Source organism: Rutilus rutilus, assembly GCF_951802725.1.
Source record: "Rutilus rutilus genome assembly, chromosome: 17".
NCBI lineage: Eukaryota > Metazoa > Chordata > Actinopteri > Cypriniformes > Leuciscidae > Rutilus > Rutilus rutilus.
The window spans coordinates 3,845,111-3,859,078 of NC_140230.1; the positions used below are offsets into that span (position 1 = coordinate 3,845,111).

Below are 13,968 nucleotides of genomic sequence, written 5' to 3' on the forward strand. Positions count from 1 at the left end.
TAAACTTTCACATTGTAATTTTCATATTTTAATGATAATAAGACATTTAAAGCCCCCTCACAGTCAAATTGTATCCCTTTAAAAGTCCATTTTGATCACCAAAAGGACATATTTATGTTTTTTTCCTGTAAAAAAAAAAAATCTTAAAATACACTGTCATATATACCTGCCTTAAAATAGCTTGAATATAACTCTACATCCTTGCTTCATTGACTATACGCGGTCCCATGAATATGGAAATGAGCCCCGCCTCCACTCACTCACACCAGCTCAGATTACCTGATCCACACGCTCAACTTTACTGTAGTAAACGCTGCACAATGGCAAGAGGAAATACTGTTTTAATTCAGCCATATATGTTTGAACCAGAAACTGATTCAGATGTCGATAAATCAGAATGGTAATGCATTTTATGTATCGCTCTCTACAACGTCGGACACATAGCGGTAATTAATGTGATTGGCCTTTTGCTTGACTATTTTTATCAAACAGCTAATAATATGTTTCTAATGTAATCAATTGTCATTTTTATGAACCAATATTGAATCTTAAATCCAAAGTATCGATCTTTTGGTCTATGCTGTTTTCAGTTGATGAATTAACAGAACATTATAGCGTGTATCCCATCCAACAAATCACAATAAGCTTTATGCTTTGTAACTTGTAATATGAAACAAAGTGTCGGATTTCAAATTCTGTCCATTTTATTACAAAATTCATAAGGATGAGGTCCAGAATTGGGTACAGATCGTCTTTAACAATCTGGAACACGCAGACCTTAAACTGAAGGTTTGCTCTTTAGAGTTTATTTATTTATTTTTTGCAAAAGTGTCTGTATTGTCTACTAGAGACTCAAAACATGCTAAATCTCCCTTTGTCTCTCTTGGATGGAGATTCAGGACATGCTGAGCATGTTGTCGTCTCACTGAATGAAGACTCAGAATGTAGCGTGTCTGTTTATGTATCTTCCCTTACAGACATGATACTCAGAAAATATGGGATCTGTTAATATCTCACTGATCTGAGACAAGGTTGTGTTGCAGTCTTGTTTGTATTTTGTGTCAGAGAGTGTGTTTTCTCCGTCCCTGCCTCTGATGTTGCATTGCCAGTAAATGACCATGCTGCATCTGGAGGTCCTTATTTTATCGCTGCCCTGGCATGAACCTTAGGGTGAGAGTCAAGTTGGGTCAAGGGCATTTAGTTCATTAGAAACAGCATGTGGACAAATGAGAAGTGAAATGTGGCAAACATTTCTCGACTATGGCAGTCAGAGAGGTGTTCGGCCATGAAACTGGAATGCCCTAGAATATGCAATTCACTACAACATTAACATCGATTAAAATGGTGTTTATTATAATTTCTTGGTAACACTTTACAATAAGGTTCATTAGTTAACAACAAACATGAACTAAGAATGAACAATACTTCTACAGCATTTAATAAGCTTAGTTAGTATTTATTTCAATATTTACTAGTACATTATTCAAATCAAAGGTTGTATTTGTTAACATGAGAAGTGGTTCTCAAACAGTTTACCTGGATAAATAAAGGTTAAATAAAAATAAAAATAAATAAAAAAAAACATTAGTTAATGCACTGTGAACTAACATGAACAAACAATGAACAGCTGTATTTTTATTAACTATGTATGATTTAAGGGCAAACCTTAAACCAAATGAATCTTCCAGATGATTCGTTCAAGCATAATTTTTACACAAAAATATCACCAATCCAGAACCATCAAATCCAGGCTCCAGCCAGTCTACGCTAACCAACGTAAACCCCCAGCTGAGAACTTTACGGCCATGCAAGCTTCATAGAAATGAGCCCAGATAAAGGAAGAACGTGTCAGTGTTAGATAGTTCGGAAGAGACTGATTGGTTCAGAGATGCCACAGTTCGGGGACCAACCAAGATAACGGCAGAGGTAGTTTGATCCCAAGACAAAGGATTCCCAAGACAAAGGACCTCCTCTGAACGACCCCAGGGATAAAATCTCTTAAAACCACAAAGACTCAGACTTTACATATAAAAATACATAAAATCACCCTAAAACAATTCTTGACGGACTTATAATCAAACATCGTTCAACTACATAAGTCTATATTGTGTCTACAACCTATATATATGTGTCTATTATGCAGTGTTATAATTATTAGATGTTCGAATGAAAGTGTGTCTTGTTTCCTATCAGTACGATCATATGATGGCTTGACTGAAATCTGTGTAAAATGTTTTGTATTCTTATAATAGGAATAATGTCTAAACTGTGGCCTCAGAACTCTCTGCTAGAGCTGGAGAGTAAAGAGATCACAGATAACGCATGATTTACGATGAGAGGTGAAGAAAATACCACCTCTCAAATAAAGACAGTGCCTAATTGGTCAGAACTCATCCAGGAGGACCCGAACAAAGTGAGAAGATTCCAGAATGCAGGAGAAGATTCCAGAATGCATTAGAAGACACATTGAGTAGCCATGATGGAGTAACCAGACAGACGAGTAACCATGTAGACGAGCAGACAAAAGAACCCAAATCAAGATTAGAAGAACATGGGTTAAACAGCTTCATTCAAGCTGTTGCGGCAAACCGACCGTCACCCGCATACCCTCATTAGTATCAGGTGAAACTAATTTGCAATCAGTGGCGTGTGCTCACCCCGGATAAGGCAATGCACCGTTGCTGTTGTTTGTATGCACCGGGAGCTGATGCAACGGCAGACAGCAGCGCTGGCTCGAGGATTTGAGCTTGATATCTGTTTGAATTCTGTGCGAGTGAGTACTCACTAAAAGACCTCTGAAGTGACAGCTGGTAAGCTCTGAATTCTGCTGATTGAGAAACGCTGAACTTTGATATGCTTGCTAGTACTGTTACCAGCATGGGAATATAGCATTCATTGACGCTTAGTGAATCGCGCATTATTCTGAATATAAATAGAAATAATAACTTAAGTGATTTGACTATTTAATTGAATATAGATTGTTTAATTATTAAAATAGCAATTCATTTATAAATATGGTTAAATGCATAGATTATTTCATAGCCTTTGTGGTTAAAATCTAGTTAATTCGAGATGCATATGTCAATCTTTTTTTCAGACGCACACATTTTCAGTTATTTTAGAAAATGTCTTAGATCTTTCAGTGGTTATAATGTGAAGCAATGGGGTCCACCTCCTTCAAGTCCCAAAATGTGCATGCATCCTTAACAAAAGCAATCCATCCGGCTCCAGGGGGATAAACTAAGGCCTTCTGAGGGTAATCCGTGCGGTTTTGTCGTAAAAAAACGACGTAGGAAGCGTTGTGACGTAGAACGAACGTGACAGCGCAGCCAGCCCATACAAAAATGTAATATATGGCCATATATGTACTTATATTTTAAATAGCATGACATATATCTATACATATATTTGACTTATATGAGAACACAATATATGCATGCAACATATATCTATACATATATTTGACTTATCTGAGAACACAATATATGACTGCAACATATATCTCTACATATATTTGACTTATCTGAGAACACAATATATGACTGCAACATATATCTCTACATATATTTGACTTATCTGAGAACACAATATATGACTGCAACATATATCTGGCCCAATGACGTGACGTGCAATTTTGATGTCCAAACCCCTTTATGAAGTCAAAATAAGGAAATGTTTAATAAAAAGCACATTTATTGAATCAATTGATCTCTGTTTATCAAATGATATAAACATATATTAAGGGTATTACAAAGTGTAAGAATTATTAGACATTATAGTCACATAATGTCATACCGGATAACTGTCCGGACCTTAGAGTGACATAAAAAAAAGCCAAACAAACTGTAAAAAATCGAATAAACCCTAACATCTCCTCCACAGGCATTATTGTATGAGTCTTGACAACAATATATTTAAAGATTACAAAGAATATGACATCCAGTTAATTGTTATGCTTTGGAGCATTCTGTCCCAAAACTGGCTGTCAGCCAATGTCATACGGGATAACAAGCAAACTGGAGCAATTTTATTGTGAATTTTATTTTGACACGATGTGAGACAGCATGTTACACAATCAGGAAGACCCTGATGGACCCCCAAACAATGGTGAAAGGTAAGATTGTCTTTCATAAAATGTGTTTAACTCACCCTTTTTCTTCACTAGCACACTATGTAGTAAAATCCTGTGTCATATGGGATAACGCTAAAATAACATATATAATGTGGATTTTATGTAAATATGTTTATTTAGCATGAATTTACATATTTGGAAGTTGAAGGTAAAGGTTGCAGATTTCTATAGGTAGCCAAAAATACTGCCTGATAAAGATTTAAACTGAGTTTTGTCATACCGGATAACAATTTTGTCATATAGGATAACAGTTACTTTCTGTTTGACAATATATTATTATACAGTTTTCAGCTTTAATTTGTATAATTTCCATTAAAATTGTGATATTAACATATCATTAACATTGTTTAGTTAAATATTAGCAAATTATATAATTCATATTAATATTCAATTACAATTACACTTAATTATTGTCCAACCTGTCATATTGGGGAATCAGCCCCTTTAAGTCTATAAAAATGTAGTGTTCATTTAATGAAACTAATGAAATTTATTGATTCAAGGTACTTCAACCCATTAATAAGATTTTTCTTTATAAATATGTTGTTCAATTACATGCTTTTGTAAATTTGTTGTTCAAATAAATGATGTTCAGTGAAATGAGTGAAGGTCGCCTACTTTAACCCTTTACATTATTTATGAATATTGATGTAGAGTGACTATGATCATCAATAAAATGATTCACGGTACTTTTCAGTACTAAATTAAACCTAATGTTGAAAAGTTGTGCTGTTCTGATATTCATAAACATGAAAAAAAAATTTAAATGTATTTGTATACTTGCCAAATCTGGGAAGAAACCACACTGAGTTTGTGTGTAACAGTTTACACACTGAAAACCACATCTGTATTTCTTTACAGTGGAGCCTAATTAATTTCCTTGGAAAAACATTGCATAACATAAACATTAATTATTTATGAACATTATTAAGTGTTGTAAAAATGACAATTCATGTGTTAACTTATATGGTGTCATACCGAGTAACAACTTAAGTCAGGCGGGATAACGCTGTTTTTTCCCATTGAAATGAATTATTTCACTTCATGGAGTTGAGGAAACAATAATAACATGATACCAAGTCCTGTAAAACATTTTCAGACATTTCGCATTTTAAATCACATTGCAGTGTTAAAATGTGGGTAAAGAACTTGAACAAGTAGGGTCACGTTTAAAGAAATCACAATATAATGAGAAAAAATTGTTGTGCAAAACATTTTTTTCTGTGCTCCAAATATTGTTTACTGCATCACTTTATATATTCATTAAGTATTATTGATTTGAAAAGTTTTAATATCGTAATATTTAGAAAATGCATTAACGTTATCCCGTATGACATTTTGACTGGTGTCGTCACATGATTCTCAGTTAAACCGCTTAAAATACATTGTTTAAAATTGAGATTTTAGTAATAAGTAAAAAACACCCCCATAAAGATAATAACTACTTTGATGTGCAGTTTTAACCTTTTTGAATTTTTTATCAGTTGAAAACCTTATTTGTCACTGGCCCATCTACATATATTTGACTTATCTGAGAACACAATATATGACTGCAACATATATCTCTACATATATTTGACTTATCTGAGAACACAATATATGACTGCAACATATATCTATACATATATTTGACTTATCTGAGAACACAATATATGCCTGCAACATATATCTCTACATATATTTGACTTATCTGAGAACACAATATATGCCTGCAACATATATCTATACATATATTTGACTTATCTGAGAACACAATATATGCCTGCAACATATATCTATACATATATTTGACTTATCTGAGAACACAATATATGACTGCAACATATATCTACATATATTTGACTTATCTGAGAACACAATATATGACTGCAACATATATCTATACATATATTTGACTTATCTGAGAACACAATATATGCCTGCAACATATATCTCTACATATATTTGACTTATCTGAGAACACAATATATGCCTGCAACATATATCTATACATATATTTGACTTATCTGAGAACACAATATATGCCTGCAACATATATCTATACATATATTTGACTTATCTGAGAACACAATATATGACTGCAACATATATCTACATATATTTGACTTATCTGAGAACACAATATATGCCTGCAACAAATATCTATACATATATTTGACTTATCTGAGAACACAATATATGCCTGCAACAAATATCTATACATATATTTGACTTATCTGAGAACACAATATATGCCTGCAACAAATATCTATACATATATTTGACTTATCTGAGAACACAATATATGCCTGCAACATATATCTATACATATATTTGACTTATCTGAGAACACAATATATGACTGCAACATATATCTACATATATTTGACTTATCTGAGAACACAATATATGCCTGCAACATATATCTATACATATATTTGACTTATCTGAGAACACAATATATGCCTGCAACATATATCTATACATATATTTGACTTATCTGAGAACACAATATATGACTGCAACATATATCTATACATATATTTGACTTATCTGAGAACACAATATATGCCTGCAACATATATGAACATTTATGTGTCCAAACATGTGAAGAAAATATTTGAGTTCATCCATATATGATACCATATATCTGCATATATTACAGTATAGTATTGGTTTCTCGCATATGGACAACATTAATTATAAATATGTGACATACATATTTGTTTTCAACATATTTAATAAATGTATGTAAACATACACTGTAACCCTTTACTGTAAATTTACAACGAATTTCTTACAGAATTGTACTGTATTTCCATAATACAGTATTAAGATGTATCTTTTACAGAACAGCTGTAAATATACAGCACATTTCTGTTTTCGTCCTGATAAATTCGTTACCATCATACTGACTGAAAAGTCATTGCATTGTGGGATTGATTTCTTTCGCGCTCAATTCAGTTCAAATGTGACGCGTCATGCGAGCAGCAGCAGACAGTAACGTTAGGCAGCTACAACAGGCAAACTCGTTTTGTCAGCGGGATTCAACTGAACAAATAATCATTCCTGTTATCAAGATAAACAATGTCTGCGAATCTGTGAGCAATTTTAATGCTTTTTTGAGGTTCGGTTCGGTTCGTGTTTCAAACATTAGTTGCCTGTGACGCAGCAGAAAAAGGACGACGTTAACGGTAGCAGCTACCTGAAGACGGATGGAAGAATTTGTCATTGAATAATCTAACCTGCGCGTGACGATGGGATTTAGAGTTTGAGAAGATGGAGAATTGTTCAACTGAGTGATACGGTAAGCCAATATATAATTTTTTTTTTTTTTTTGCGTTTCTACATTTTCACGTATTTGGTTTGATTTTGCGAACGCGGTTTAACGTGGCCGCGCAAGCAATTCACTGACTCTGTTCCACCTGTTTACCAAGTAACGTTAACTTCGACATTTCAAATAGGCCTAATAGGCAACCTTTACCATGCTATTTGCATGACGTGCATTTGATATATATTTTTTTCGGTTTAGGCTTTGTAATCTGATGGCCATTGTTAATGTAAGTGCTTTTAAGTAGTGTTACAGTTATAGTCTATGTGGTAAAAAAAAAAATGCTGTCAAATTCTGTCAGTTCTGTGATCGTGCTTTTGAATCGTTGTCAGAATTTCGCTAGCACATGAAAATCCATGTTCCTAATGCTGTTTTCAAATGTAGTAGGCCTATTCCTGATTGCCATCCCATGGTCCTACAACTACTCCCTAATTCAAAGAAGTTAGACGGTGTTATCCTTCAAGCAGATAAGTAGAGATTATTCAGCAAATCTCATTAATTTGTAATATGTTTTATGTTTTGGTTCTGTTGATCAAGGTTGTGCTGTCCTTTTTAAAAATTGTTTTAGGAATTTGCAACGCTGATGTCCAGCAATCTACATTTGCCAGAAAGTCCACGACTTATTTCCTGGTATGTAAACATTAAAGGGGTAGATGAAACCTAAAATGAAAAGCCATCATTTACTCACCCCACTGCAAAATATGTTTTTCTTAATTAGTGTTTTTATTTTGTTTCCAGTCCAGATATCTACAATTCTTACATGAAGAAGCATTTAATAGACACGTAAAAATTGTCTTGTTTTCTTAAAGAATAAGTCAAAATTAAGTGAGTTTATGCTTAAAACAAACAAAATTATATGCCAGTGCATTTTAGCATTCTAACCAATTTTAATTTTTAGTTGAAAAATGTAATTCATAGAACTATGAATAGACAACTACATCGAACCACAGTGGAACCCACAGTAGTTATTTTAATTATTAATATTATTTATTTATTCTTTATTTTTTTTTATTCCATTACAGGTCAATCTCTAAGCAACCAGTGCTGGATATTAAGTTTGGAAGGTCAAGGTGTGTGTGAAGGATCACAGCCTCTTCATCACTGGCCTGGCAGCGCTGTTTGCCTCCTCCTATAACTTCAGCTTGCAGTACCAGGAAGAGGCAGCACCTTGAGTTTGTTCAGAGGTTAGTCATTGGCATATTTGCCATTCATATATATATACATATACATATATACATATATACATATACATATATTAGACTGAATTGTGTCACTAACCTTGACTTGACAGTATTTATTATGTTGACTACTGGTATGAACAATATGGCCCTGGTTTCCATACAGGGCTTAGCTTAAGCCAGGTCTAGGCCTTAATAAAATTAGGGTATTTAAGCAGATTTTATAATAATGTATCATAAAAAAAAAAAAAAACATTACTGGTGTGCATCTTGAGATAAAACAGTGGCAGTCATATATTTTAAGATATGTCAGTGCAAGTTGTTTTCAGTTGAAGGATTAGTGAAAATTCTGTCATTAATTACTCACCCTCATGTCGTTCCAAACCTGTAAGACCTTCGTTCATCTTCAGAACACAAATTAAGATATTTTTGATGAAATCTGAGAGGTTTCTGAACCACCCATAGACAGCAACGTCTTTGCAACTTTTAAGGCCCAGAAAGCTAGTAAAAACATTGTTTAAATAATCCATGTAACTAGTGCAACCTTAAAGGAGAACTCCGGTCAATTTTAACATTGAGCTCATTTTTTTTGTAAATTTGGAGTGCTGTCAATACAGAGAACAACGACAAAAATCGGTGTTGCCTACACCGTGTTATCCTCTTTTTAAAATTTGCACCCTGTTGACTTCAAGTTTTAAACCTGCTTTTAGCCTCTTAACATCCTTGATGTGTCATACAAGTGCCCAGCCATGTGAGTGATTCCTTCAGAGTGAACACGGGTGAATCTGACTGCAGTAGATGTAAAAGATCTTGTTGAAACATCTACAAATGTCCGTATATAGGTGAAAATGCCCCTTGAAATCAATTTAAGGTGGCAAATATTACCCCTTAATAAAAAAATTTAATTTCTGTCACTGCTGTAAACTGACCACTGCATAGAATATGAAAAATATGAATATCTTTGTCAGTCAGCTGTCAACAGGCCTAAACAAGCCATGGCACCAAGCACAGAAACACAATCAGTAAAATGTTATCTAATTATTATCAAGAAAACTTTGAAAATATCGATCGAGACATTTTGTCAATATTGCACACCCCTAATGCATGGTATTAATTTTGATTTCTTCGGGTCTTAAAAAGCCTTAAATTTGACTTTAAAAAATGTGCAGAAACCCTGCATCATAATATTTAGGTTGAACCACTGTAGCTATATATTTACCAATGTTTTTACCACTTTTCTGGGCTTTGACAGTTGCAATGATATTGATATCAATGGAAGGACAAAACTATCAGATTTCATCAAAAATATCTTCATTTGTGTCCCGAAGATGAACAAAAGTCTTGAGGGTGAGTAATAATGACAGAATTTAAATTTTTGGGTGCAAACATGCATTTTAGTCTGGTAAATCATGTTGTCATATATGCAATAAACATTGCAAGGCTTGCAATTAAGTTAAATTATTTCTGTCACAAAGGTTTGGGCTGGATTCTGGCTGTGTGTGCTCTATATAAACGGAAAGTCTAAAGACTGCCTTTCCACTGATACTCTGATGGCACCGGATGAGGGGATGATATTGTTAATGAGCTGGGTGATGAGTAGACAAAAGTTGTAGAATAAAACTTTAAATCTGGCAACCCCACTTCCAAAAATTTAGTTAGTTGACAGTGCGCATGTAAACAGACACATTGAGTTGATGTATTTTACCAGGGCAGAAAAAATATCAGTTATTGATCACAACATCCAACATTGCATTTTTTTTTTTCACAACATCCAACATTGCATTTTTTTTTCCACAACATCCTACATTGCATTTTTTTTTTTTATGTTCAGTTTTAGACAGCTTTTGTGCTGTCTCTCTTTGTCAAAATATATACACTCAGTTAATAATATTTAATTGTTGTTTTTTTCTGCCTTTTAGACGCTTTCTTGACATCAATCCTGAACGTGGATCAAAAACAAAGAAAGGACAAGTAACTTCAAAGAAAACTGGCCAAGTTGTGCAAAACAAGAACACCACTGTAAGCCTACAGGTGTCCTCACTTCTGCGAAACCTTGCAGACTTTGAATGGGATTTCGTTTGCACTTTTATGGACTTCAAAAAAGAAACAGCATTTCACTGTCGTTATAAAGCTTGGAAGAGCCAGGACATTTTTTAATAGAACTCTGATTGTATTCGTCTGAAAGAAGAATGTCAGATACACCTAGGATGACTTGAGGGTGAGTAAATCATGTGCTAATTTAAATTTTTGGGTGAACTATTCTTTTAATTAAGTGCTAACTGTTACCTGTTTGTTGTTAAGTGTTAAAATTGCATTTTATGTTTAAAAAGTAATTCAGCCAACATGTTCACAGAAGGTAATTTAACTAAATAAATGTTTTAAAACCCAGAAAATGTTGTTTTCTTTTTCCTAGTGTGACTACTCTTATGAAACCTTAAAGTATAATATTTTAATTATGTAATAATAAAAGCAGTATTCCCTGTAAAAATACAATTTATTGCTGTCGACAAGTTTAATAATGTAAAATGTGGTATACTGTATTTTGTAATTACAGTGGAGTACTGTAAATGCTGTTTACTGTAGTAGTGTTGTAAAAATACAGTATGTGGATGGCAACCCAGCTGCCAGTATTTAACTGTAAATTTACAGTGAAAAGTTTTACACATACATGCATGTACATGCATGTGATACTGATGCATTTTTAAAGCTGTGGCATATGGTTATGGTACTTTGTGGATGTATTTGTCAAAAATGACAAAGAAATACTATATTTGGTATTACTATATTAAAATACTATATTTGGTATTCACACAATAGACAAAATCTCCAACTATAGGCATTTAATTTCAAGGCATTCAGATATAAGATTTGTATCCCTAATATATGTTAAAGTATGTACTATAGAAAAGTACATATATGCATGTATAAATATATGCGTCATATATGCATGTATAAATATATGCGTCATATATGCATGTATAAATATATGCGTCATATATGTATACATATATGCGTCATATATGCATGTATACATATATGCGTCATATATGCATGTATAAATATATGCGTCATATATGCATGTATACATATATGCGTCATATATGCATGTATACATATATGCGTCATATATGCATGTATACATATATGCGTCATATATGCATGTATACATATATGCGTCATATATGCATGTATACATATATGCGTCATATATGCATGTATACATATATGCGTCATATATGCATGTATACATATATGCGTCTTACATATATTTCACATTTATGTGCATATACGGGAAAATATATGGCACTTACATGAAAACGGCCATTTTTGATATATTTTGAAATATATGTTTCATATATGTATATGTGTTTTACATATATGAATTTTGCATATATTCTCATATATGCAGCAGACATACATGGGCACTAACATTATATATGTAATTTACATATATTGACATATATTACATTTCTGTATGGGAGAGAGCAGAGCAAAACAAAACTCTACGTTCGTTCTACGTCACGACGCTTCCTACGCTACGCCCTACGTCATACGCCAGCATCCATCTCCGTGAACGCGCGTCGACTGCTACCGGAAGCCAGTTATTTACATTTATAAAGTTTTTTACGACAAAACCACACGGATTACCCTCAGAAGGCCTTCGTTTATCCCCCTGGAGCCGGATGGATTGCTTTTGTGAAGGATGCATGCACGTTTTGGGACTTGAAGGAAGTGGACCCCATAGCTTCACACTATAACCACTGAAAGATCTAAGACATTTTCTAAAATAACTGAAAATGTGTTCGTCTGAAAAAAGATTGACATATACATCTCGAACGGCTTGAGGGTGAATAAATCATGGGTTAAATATCACTTTTGGCCGAACTATCCCTTTAAAGGGACACAATGCAGAAATTGTGTTTTTGTCAAACAGCGACCCCTAGAGTTGCTGTGGAATACTTGCACTGTCGTAAATCCCCACCCCCTCGCTGTACGCCGGTACCTGTTCGGTAGAAGCGTCGGGCATGGAACAGGCACAGATAGACTCCGAAGATATTGACCAGGTAATGTTTCACAATTTCATACAAATATTAGGCTACTGCATATTGCATTGTCTACTGAACTACTGATGATGGTAATAGGATAATAATACGTTTGTCAAGTGTTAGACTACTTTATAATAATAAAGTAGCCTACCGCGTTTGCTGGCTTATAACGTTTTTACATGATTGCAGCTAAATCACAAGTAAATAGCCTATAGTCTAGGCCAGGGGTGCCCAACCCTGCTCCTGCCGATCGACTGTCCTGCACAGTTCATCTCCAACCCTAATGAAACACACCTGCCTTTAATTTTCAAGCGATCCTGAAGACGTTAATTGGTTGCTTCAGGTGTGTTTGATTAGGGTTGGAGAGAAACTGTGCAGGACAGTCGATCGGCAGGAGCAGGGTTGGGCACCCCTGGTCTAGGCCTACTGTATAATTTCATTTGTGTTTTTTGACTGTAATGTAAACATTACAAAATGCCAGATGACATCAATAAAGTTAAATATACGTCACATTATTTCATAACATTGGCCGTTATGATGTCATTAGACATGATTAATGCAATTTATCATAATAGTTTGTAAATTGTGCTCGTTTACACTATTTACACTACACTAACCTTTAGGCCGGGGTGCCCAATCCTGCTCCTGCCGTTGGAGATGAATTGTGCAGGACAGTCGATTGGGCACCCCTGCTCTAGGCTTATTTATGTCCTGATAATTGTGTGAGATATTGACAACTGTTCTCATGATAATCAGAGGAATCAACGTCAACAGCGTCGTTTACAAATAAGAGATTTACTTACTAGTCCATCAACAATATCGCCAGGTCAGCATCGCTGTTGCATCCAGTGCTGCTTTTTAGCTCGCGCCAATGAGTGAAAGCCTGACAGAGTGGGACTCTTGTCTGGTTCCTCCTCACGGTCTTCCGACCGCGCTTTCTTTGTTTTTTCCATCGTCGAGTCTTCCAAGAATCACGTCTGAAATGTGCGCAAGTGTTTCATGTTGTTGTTGTTGATGTGTGTGACGTCGTTGCCGCAAAGCAAGTCGTGATTCTCGCGAGATTTGTCGGTGGCGCCCCTCTCAAACTTGCATTGCTGGTTTTTCCAGCGGCGTCCCCCCCAAGCTTTACTACCAGGATGATTCGCCCTACTATGAGTTTGTTTACTACCGAAATGACTTTGAAGCTGTTATATTAAGGTACAATTTTTGCGTAGTGTGCCTTTAATTGATTCGACTGCAAAGCCCGCTTCCAACTTCAATGACTTTCCATCCATCCGCCACCACGTGATTGGCCGCCCCAGT

At 34.6% G+C, this 13,968-nt stretch overlaps 1 long non-coding RNA gene across 3 annotated transcripts; it reads left to right on the plus strand.

Annotated features, from left to right (window-relative positions):
- Nucleotides 1–6,854: 6,854 nt before the first annotated feature.
- On the plus strand, nucleotides 6,855–10,743 carry LOC311276270. Of its 3 annotated transcripts, XR_014625051.1 has the most exons (6): nucleotides 6,855–7,418; nucleotides 7,644–7,671; nucleotides 7,827–8,072; nucleotides 8,181–8,267; nucleotides 8,465–8,626; nucleotides 10,540–10,743. It is a non-coding gene; the product is annotated as an uncharacterized lncRNA (long non-coding RNA). The 3 variants fall into 3 exon arrangements; XR_014625052.1 differs by lacking the exon at nucleotides 8,181–8,267 and having other exon boundaries at nucleotides 6,859–7,418; XR_014625053.1 differs by lacking the exons at nucleotides 7,644–7,671; nucleotides 8,181–8,267 and having other exon boundaries at nucleotides 6,859–7,418.
- Nucleotides 10,744–13,968: the final 3,225 nt, after the last annotated feature.